Below are 9,228 nucleotides of genomic sequence, written 5' to 3'. Positions count from 1 at the left end.
CTGCAGTATATCCACTGAACATATGGTCAAGATTAATAAAATGAGCACTAGATATACAGGATCTTCTAGTAAGAATTCTAGACATCCAGTTTTGCTGGCGCTTTATATCAATTATCATTAACGATACAATACAAAAGTAGCTGAGATCAGGGGGTAGTTGAAACAATTTTTTGGAAAAATGTTAGTTAATGTTTTTATAGTTTAACTATTCATTCACAATATGCATATAAAGCATTCAATAATTTTGTTAATTTTAGCATTAGAAACATCTCTTCGGGAAAGTATATCATATATGAGAATGAGAATATTTTGGTTTGATGGTTGATTCTCACTTCCTTGGTAGGTACAGAAATATTGTGGTTTTGACTTCCCATTACCCATGACAGGAGGGGTTGTACCGTGGCCAGTGATGGCTCTTTCGATTCAATCACAGTTCCAGTCTATATTGTCGTGTTGTTTCTATCATTCAAAATTTCTGTATGTTTTCGGTCGGAAGCATACGGGAATACGACCTTCAGTGTCTTGTACCGTATCGTTCGGGTTCCTTATTGTATTCCATATGTCCAATCGTTCAGGTTCCGTATGTCTTCGGAATTGGAATAGTCGATTGCTTATGACTAAAATTATAAATATTTTTCAAAACACGAAACGAGATATTTATTTTATGTGGAATAATATGCCCTTACAAACTCTTTTTTGCTGCGACAAATAACAGAAGTAACTATATATTATATCTACAAGGCATAGAAATGTTACTTATTGTGGATTACGAATATCTCAAGCGCATTTACTTCACCCAATTTCAAAAATTTCATCACATTCAGTAAAAGTGATTAAGTAAATAACACGGACTATCTACAATTATTAATGCCATAAGTTAGAATGCGATTTCGCTGCTTTAAATATTTTGAAGATTTATGAGCAAGATCAATTAAGAAATTTTCAGAGAAATCGTCGCTGGAAACCATTTTCCACAGAATATATGACAGAAAGATAGTATAACATCAATAACTTTTGAGTATTTTTATTAATCAAAGCTGATTGTGGTATGCAAGCAATGAAGAAGTTTGCAATGAAAGGGAAAAGGTATAATTTAGATAATCCTCTTCTTCTTCTTCTTTTTCGTTTTTTTTTTCTTTCTTTTTGATCAAGAACAGATATTCCGGCGAATGCAAGACTGTCCACAGCCTTTTAAACTGCCTTCTGAAATCTGTTCGAAGAATTCAGAATTACTTTCAGCTACAGTTGCCATCCCAATAAATGTATTATAGAAATATATTAATTAATGATATCAGTCCCATTCCAATATACTATTTTCAACGTAAAGCCGCATTAAATTAATATTTACGTCCTGTTTTTGTGCTGAGCAAATCATGGTTATTTATTCCAAGTTAAAAAAGAATAATTTATATTCTACTATTCGTGCGGTCCACTATTCGTTTAAAAATAAAAATGTAACATCGATTGTCGAAATTTTGATGTATTGAAAAATAATAGTTTCCGTTAAAATAGTATAAATAATGGTAAAAATAACTATAATGAATAAATAAATGGTAATAATACGCATTTCTCATCTGTTTATTGTTTTTATGTCATATTTATTTCTCATTTTGATAATTCTTCAACTTTTTCATTCTTGCACCTTATTCTCTAAAATGTATATACGAGAACTTCAACTTACAATCAAATTTCACATATTTGTAAAGAAACCTTAGATTTAAAAAAAAAAAAAAAGGCTTTTCACTTTCTAGTATACTAATTATAGATAAATGTGCAAATATCAATAATTATGAACTCGAAATTTTGACTAATCCACGTTTTAAACCCGTCTTAGTTCAAAAACCATATTTTTGGAAAATGTCCATCCGTATGTCAGTTTGTAACAAAAATAACTCGAAAATGATTTTATCTAGGTAATCGAAATATGGTATACTGTCTTTACACCAAATTTGCAGATTTCTGTCAAATTTTGAGAAACTCTGTTCATTGGAATATGCCTGTCCGGATTTAGTATATGAGTTAACTCACTAACTACAAAACGAAGAGAGCTAGATGGATAAAATTATCTGAAGCACGTATTTAACTTCAACATTGTTGTTGTTGTTGTTCCTAATGGCATTTGTCATAGACAAGCTCGCTGACAAAGTCAGCGATTTTAAGCCGAGGAGTGTCTCTCGTTTTAGTAGCGCCAGCTAGGGCCAAGAGTACGTCTTAGTTACTCACGCGTCACATTCGCTTGCACAACAGTGGGGAGGGGGGCACATTCACACTCCTCACAGATAGAACACAAAAGAAGAACAGCACTCTAACCCGGGACGCCCAGATCACGGAAAAGACGCGCTATCCCTATGCTAGGATGCCGGCACATCATTAGTGTAGATATATATCAAACATAGAATCAAATCCGAAGTGGGGTTGAGCATCTATTGGTATGCATTTTCAGAAACATGTAAATGCGATAATTCGAAAGCACAGTGACATAAATAAATAAAATTTTGTATGGGATTTTGTGACTACAAATGTACTTTTTCATAAAATTTTTGTTTCAATCAATTGGGAAAACCGCATCTAAAACACAAATTTGGTTAGGATACTATCAACTGCAAGCCAGAGATCGCCAAAACACTCGCTAAAGATGATACGATAGATTCAGTAAAAAGGCTACACTCTCTCCAAAAGTTAATATTTCGTAACTATTGTGTTCCAAAGCCATGCAAAGCGTTTTCTGGGATAACACCTTTATAAGAGAGTATAGGAAAAAAATTTTGGCGAGACCACTTCTGTTGGGTTTTTTACTTTGTTACCAATAGAAACATTGCACGAACCTTGAATCAAGAAAATACTACGATTTAAAAATAAAATGAATGTCAAGTGCGGAAACGAATTACTGAAAGAAAAACGCCTATAACAAAACACAGTGGATAAACATTTTTTCAAACTCCTTGTGTATTATATCCCTATAGAAGAAAAAAAAATGTTAGCACGGTTTCTGAAACAAACAATTCCATCTTACAAGAATTCATTATTAGTTAATATTTTTGAAACGTTATCGGAAAAGCCAAATTATCGCTTGACTTTTAATGTACTGAAGTTCTAATTATCAATACAAAACTTCCCATTTTTTACAAATATATTTCTGTTAACTTTGATGGATCTAGTTCAAACGGTCTTTCTGTAATGCAACAAAGAAGTACAAGCGTTTTCCTTTCTAATTAGTGGAAATTAAAATATGAAAGATTTCGTTTCTCCCTTCTCTGACAAGTTTTGCCAGATTCAAAATACTACATTCCTTTATTTAATATTTTCCCCTTTTTTTAAGACATCATCAAATCATATCAACTTCTTTTGATTACAAACTGAAGGACCGATTTTTAATAGAATCTGGACTAAACAAAATAACGATCAGTGTATGCCATTTTTCAATGATAAGTTATAATTAGAATGTTAATATATGTTTGACATATTTAAAGTGGTTGTAAGAGTGATTCCGAAGTATCAAATAAAATATATGAGTGCATACGAAAAACGAGTGAAACATTCTGAAATTTTATTAATGACTGTTGAAATATTTGATAAATGCTCACAATGCTCACGTATTCGTAAAACATGTTTTCTATTCAAACTGAGGAATTTTATACCAGCATTTTATACCAATCTTAAAAATTTTTAGCATATTTTTAACTAGCGCAGAAAGTTTTGAACAACATATAAATTCTTAACATAAGTTTTAATCTTATATTCTATTAAATTTTTTAATAATTTTTTTTAAGTCGCCCATTTTTTATCTGGATCAGAATAGGGAGAATCATTGTTTCGAAGACATGCAAGTCTCACTATCAATAGTGGAGTCATCACTGTTTCGAATTTTAGAGACGAATTAATGTTTTTCATATTTTCGGGTCATTCAGTAAGATTTGAAACTTGGTGAGAAGAGTAGTTTGTTGGGAAACAGGCAAATTTATTGAGAGATTAACTGGATTTCGAAGTTTCAAACTGCATGATTTGGTATTTGATGAAAAGAGCAGCTTTCGGCGGAATTGGCAAATGGTTTCAGAGATGAATTGGATGTCGGAGTTTCAAACTGTATAACAAGAGCATCTGCGATGGAATTGGCAAATGGTTTCAGAGATGAATTGGATGTCGAAGTTTCAAACTGTATAACAAGAGCATCTGCGATGGAATTGGCAAATGGTTTCAGAGATGAATTGGATGTCGAAGTTTCAAACTGTATAACAAGAGCATCTGCGATGGAATTGGCAAATGGCATTAGAGATGAATTGGATGTCGGAGTTTCAAACTGTATAACAAGAGCATCTGCGATGGAATTAGCAAATGGTTTCAGAGATGAATTGGATGTCGGAGTTTCAAACTATATAACAAGAGCATCTGCGATGGAATTGGCAAATGGTTTCAGAGATGAATTGGATGTCGAAGTTTCAAACTGTATAACAAGAGCATCTGCGATGGAATTGGCAAATGGCATCAGAGATGAATTGGATGTCGGAGTTTCAAACTGTATAACAAGAGCATCTGCGTTGGAATTGGCAAATGGTTTCAGAGATGAATTGGATGTCGAAGTTTCAAACTGTATAACAAGAGCATCTGCGATGGAATTGGCAAATGGCATCAGAGATGAATTGGATGTCGGAGTTTCAAACTACATGATTTGATATCTGATTAAAAGAGTAGTTTGAGGTAGAATTGGCAAATGGCTTCAGTGATTAATTGGATATCTAGATTTCAAATTGTATATCTGATTATATATCTAATGACAAGTGCAATTTGCGGTGGAATTGTTAGATAGCTTCAGAGATGAGCCCAATTGATAAATGACAACTGCCTGAGCAATGACTGCTGTCACGGCATGCAGAAGAAATCCTCTATCAAACAGAAGTGCTTTTCCAGCTGTGAGAACACAAGGATCTTTCTTCAGTAGCAAAGCAATCTGCTTCTCATTGTAAGGGAAGGCATCTTGATGTGGATGAGTCAACATTTTTTCCAGGAGAATTGACTTAATGTTCATCATTTCTAGAGGAATATCCGCCGCGCATATGGATAAGAATCCTAAAATTCCTAAAATGAATAGCAGATAAGCCGGTGATTCTAATAGAAACTCCGACGTCCATTTTGGCTCGTACATTATATCCATTGTTATTAACGACACGAAGCAAAAGTCATTAAATACAATTATTAATATAAGGTTAGACAATATATCCTCAAATGTATCAACGCATCTGGTTAATTCCAAGTAATTATTCTTTAACTTTTCGACATTTAGCGAATAAGATAGATCCAGTTCCTTGTGGAACATGCTTTTACAAGACCTTAAAATCTGCAGCAGCAAATAACAAGTTGAACTATATGTTATGGCCACTAGACATGGAAAGATTATTTCTTGAAGATTACGAAATATCTCATCCACTCTTATTTCACCCAACTGCGAAAATTTCATCACATTTAGTAAAGGTGGGAAGACAAATAATGCGCACACAGCTATATTTATACCGTAAATTAAACGGCGACTTCGTTGCTTCAAATATTTTGAAGACGTAATAGCAAGATCAGTTAAAAAAAATTTCAGTGGCATCCTGCGCTTGAACATCATTGCCCACAGAATACATGACAAGAAAGGTAATATTACATCAATAACTGTTGAGTAAGTCAATATATTTAAGCTGATTGTGGCATACAAGCAATAAAAAAGGTTGCAATAAAGGAATAAGGGATAACATAACATAAATAAAATGCGTTTGAATCCCTTTTTATGTCTTTGATCAAGAACGGATATTCCTGCGATTTCAAAGACAGTCCATAGAATTCCAAATTGTTTTTTTAAATCTGCTGTCAAGAAGTCAGAATTATTTATAACTACAGTTGTTGCCATTTCAAAAAACATATTAAAGAAATATTTTAATTAATGAAAGCAGTTCCATATTTTCAAATTATAACCGTTCTAGGTATAAAGCTGCATTAAACTGATAAATAGTCCCTCTGCATGAGTTCTGCTTGTGATTTATACTTGTTGAATTCCATGTTGAGTAGTAAAAAATTAAACTGGCTTAATATTTGTTTAAACTGAAACTTCCAGGTTGGTTGCCGGAATCTTGACAGATAATATTTTTCTTCAAACTGGTATTAGCAATTGTAAAACTAACTTTTCGCTTTTTTTTCACAGCAATCTCTTGCCATGCCATTTATATTCACATTTTAAAAATTATCTTTTTTTTATTCTTGGGTATTGCACTCTAAAATGTTAGAACAAAAAGTAAAATTGATTTCCCATCAAAAGATTAGAACTTTTACTTACTAAAGAGATTCTAAAAAACGTACCACCTTCATTGCAGTAATGATAAAAAAAGTGACATGGCAAAGATTTTAACCTAATCAACTTTATACCAAAAAAAATAAAGGTGTATTGTATCTAGAAGATATTAAATTAATTTAGCTTGTTATTTTTTGAAAAAAAAAAAAAACTGGTGATTCGATTGGAGGATTTTGAAGCTTTAACGACAGTGGAAAATTCATTAAATTAAGTAAAGAAATATAAATTCACCAGGTTCCATAGCAGTCCTTTGTTGGTTAGTATTAAGAGAGCAAAAATGGGAATCGATTAAAAATTCGATATTTGGTATGAGAGATGAAATCGATACTGGCTCATATTTTTTAGAGCAGAGGGAGATATTCAAAGTAATAGAGGAGTTTTAGCCAGAAATTGAGAAAAACTTACATCTAGTTCCTTAGTTTGCTTATATTTGAATTTGTCATAAACTTTAGAAAATGTTATTTTAGCCCTTACTGAAAGAAAAGAAGAAAAATCAATTATTTTTCTTATCATAAGAATGTGATATTGCATGTTGTTTGAGTCAGAAATTCATCCGTGTAATAGTCAACACGTACTATTTATTCTATTTTACAAATAAATAAATAAATAAAAAATAAATAAATAAAATTTAGTTTGAAAGAGAGCGCTTTTGTAGACATGGAATATATTAATTAATAACAAACAAATAAAAAAAATTACATCATAAAGCATAAAAGTTATTCCACCAGAGAAAGCTAAGAACTAATATACAAGAACAGGATGGGAAGAAAGCCATTAGATGTTGAAAATTATCTAACAATCGCCTGCCCATAGTTTGCACCTTTAATACGTTTTTTTTATTATTATTATAAAAAAAACTATATCAGTTAATGTTAATCAAATGCTTTCTTAAAGAATCTTTAAACAAAATTTTTGTTAAAACATCTTCTGTCAGAGATTTTCAAGATTTTTATATGTAAACCATAGTTTAGTTCTCATTAATTCGTCTTTGGTGGAATAAAATTTTCTATTGACATGTCTAATCCAACAGCTCACTTCTGAGTTGTTAATTCAGTCAATTAACTCTTGGCAATCAGTTTTTAGACATGAGTCGTTGTTTCAGAAAATATTATTTTCATTTATCTTCTCCATATGCAAAATATACTATTTCACAGCATATAAGCAGTCACATGCTATGATCATTTCTGACTCTGCTGTTGACATAAACCATAAGTTTATGTTTATTACTTTTCCAACAGTAACATTTCTACCAAGTCTGAGGAAATATCCACTGCGAGATTTTGAACCTGCTCAAGTATCTCAAACTTACATCCGAATAAGCTTTCAAAATATATGGTGTTCAGTTGAGCTAAATCTTAGATAATAATTCATGGTTCCTTTTTGGCATTTTAGGATTCGTTTGGAAACTGCGCAGTGGATTTCTCTTAGATTTTTCTTACACTGCCATAAATTATTTATAAATGCATGAAATGTCAGCACGAATTAAAACTTCAAGGCATACTGTGAATCTGTGGTGAAAGCTTATAAGCCAGTTAACAACTACGCTACCCGAGCAATTGCTTTTGTATCATGGTCATGTTACTGGACTGCGAACCACAAGGTCACAGGTTCCATCCTCACTCATCCCAATTCGTTACATTGGTGACCTCGGACGATGAACCTTCAACCTTCGTACAGCTGTTGTGGCGTCATCTACCCGCAGCAACCCAAAGTCGTCAGACTCACTTGACGCAGCAGCAACCACTCACCCATACAACGCTCGCCATAACGCTTGGCGCTATTCAAATGGGTACAGGCGCATTAGAATCAACAGCTAATACATCACCACTCAACAGGCATATCGTTCGTCTCACCTCCGACTCACTGGAGGGAGAGTCTGTGGTGAAAGCTTATAAGCCAGTTAACAACTACGCTACCCGAGCAATTGTTTTTGTATCATGGTCATGTTACTGGACTGCGAACCACAAGGTCACAGGTTCGATCCTCACTCATCTCAATTCGCCACAAATCCTACAGATTTTTGGATAGATGTTTAATGAGAAGAGGTTTAGAATCATCATAGATGTATCGCCTATAATGCTTCATTTTTTCACTGGATTACAAACAATCATATTGAATTTTTTTTCTTTATATAATTTCTCTGGGATACAGTAAATGCTTTCTTATGCTATTTCTCATTTCCATTTCTAAAAATATGTTTGAATCTGTTTTTTTTTTAATTAATTTTTTTTTTTTCCTTTACACTGTCAAAAACTTGTTTACCATCTCTGCCGAACTTGAGATTACTAAAAAAATTATCAATATATATTCTAGTGTGAATAAATTCTTTACCTTCTTTTTAATGATATACACAGATATCAAAAGATTTTTAAAAAATCCCCCTTGTGTTAGAAATTTTCTGAACTTCTTTTAGATAGTAATAAATCAACCATAGATATTGCTTTTAATTTTAAATACCTTGTTGTTTTTCAGCTCATGATCTTTTAGTTCCTCCATATATAATTATTCATTGAGAATTCCATTCAAATAAAAAGTTTTATCCAAAACTTTTAAAGAATTTTACAATTCATTTTTTTCTTCGCTGCAATTGAAGGATTCTCAATCAGTTCCTTTCCATGACGGCACTAAAATGTTCTTCAAAATCTATGCATTTCCTCCAGTATCGTATCTACTGGGCGTAGATAAAAGGATGCCCAAGGCAAATACCAAAAATGCGCCCTCCTCTTTATTCTCTCTCTCTATATATATATACAGGGTGGTCCAAAAAAAACTTCCCCTATATATGAAACCCCAACGGCCTATCCGCTCACCCAATCGAACCAAAATTTCAGACATGATTGTTTCAAGGTATGCGCTGGAGATTGTGATGATTCTAAACAACGCAGAACTCACGGTTACGGTTACAG

Source organism: Argiope bruennichi, chromosome 5, assembly GCF_947563725.1.
Source record: "Argiope bruennichi chromosome 5, qqArgBrue1.1, whole genome shotgun sequence".
In the NCBI taxonomy this organism is placed as follows: Eukaryota; Metazoa; Arthropoda; class Arachnida; order Araneae; family Araneidae; genus Argiope; species Argiope bruennichi.
The sequence above is the reverse complement of the archived record's forward strand: the minus strand, read 5'-3'. Positions refer to the sequence as shown.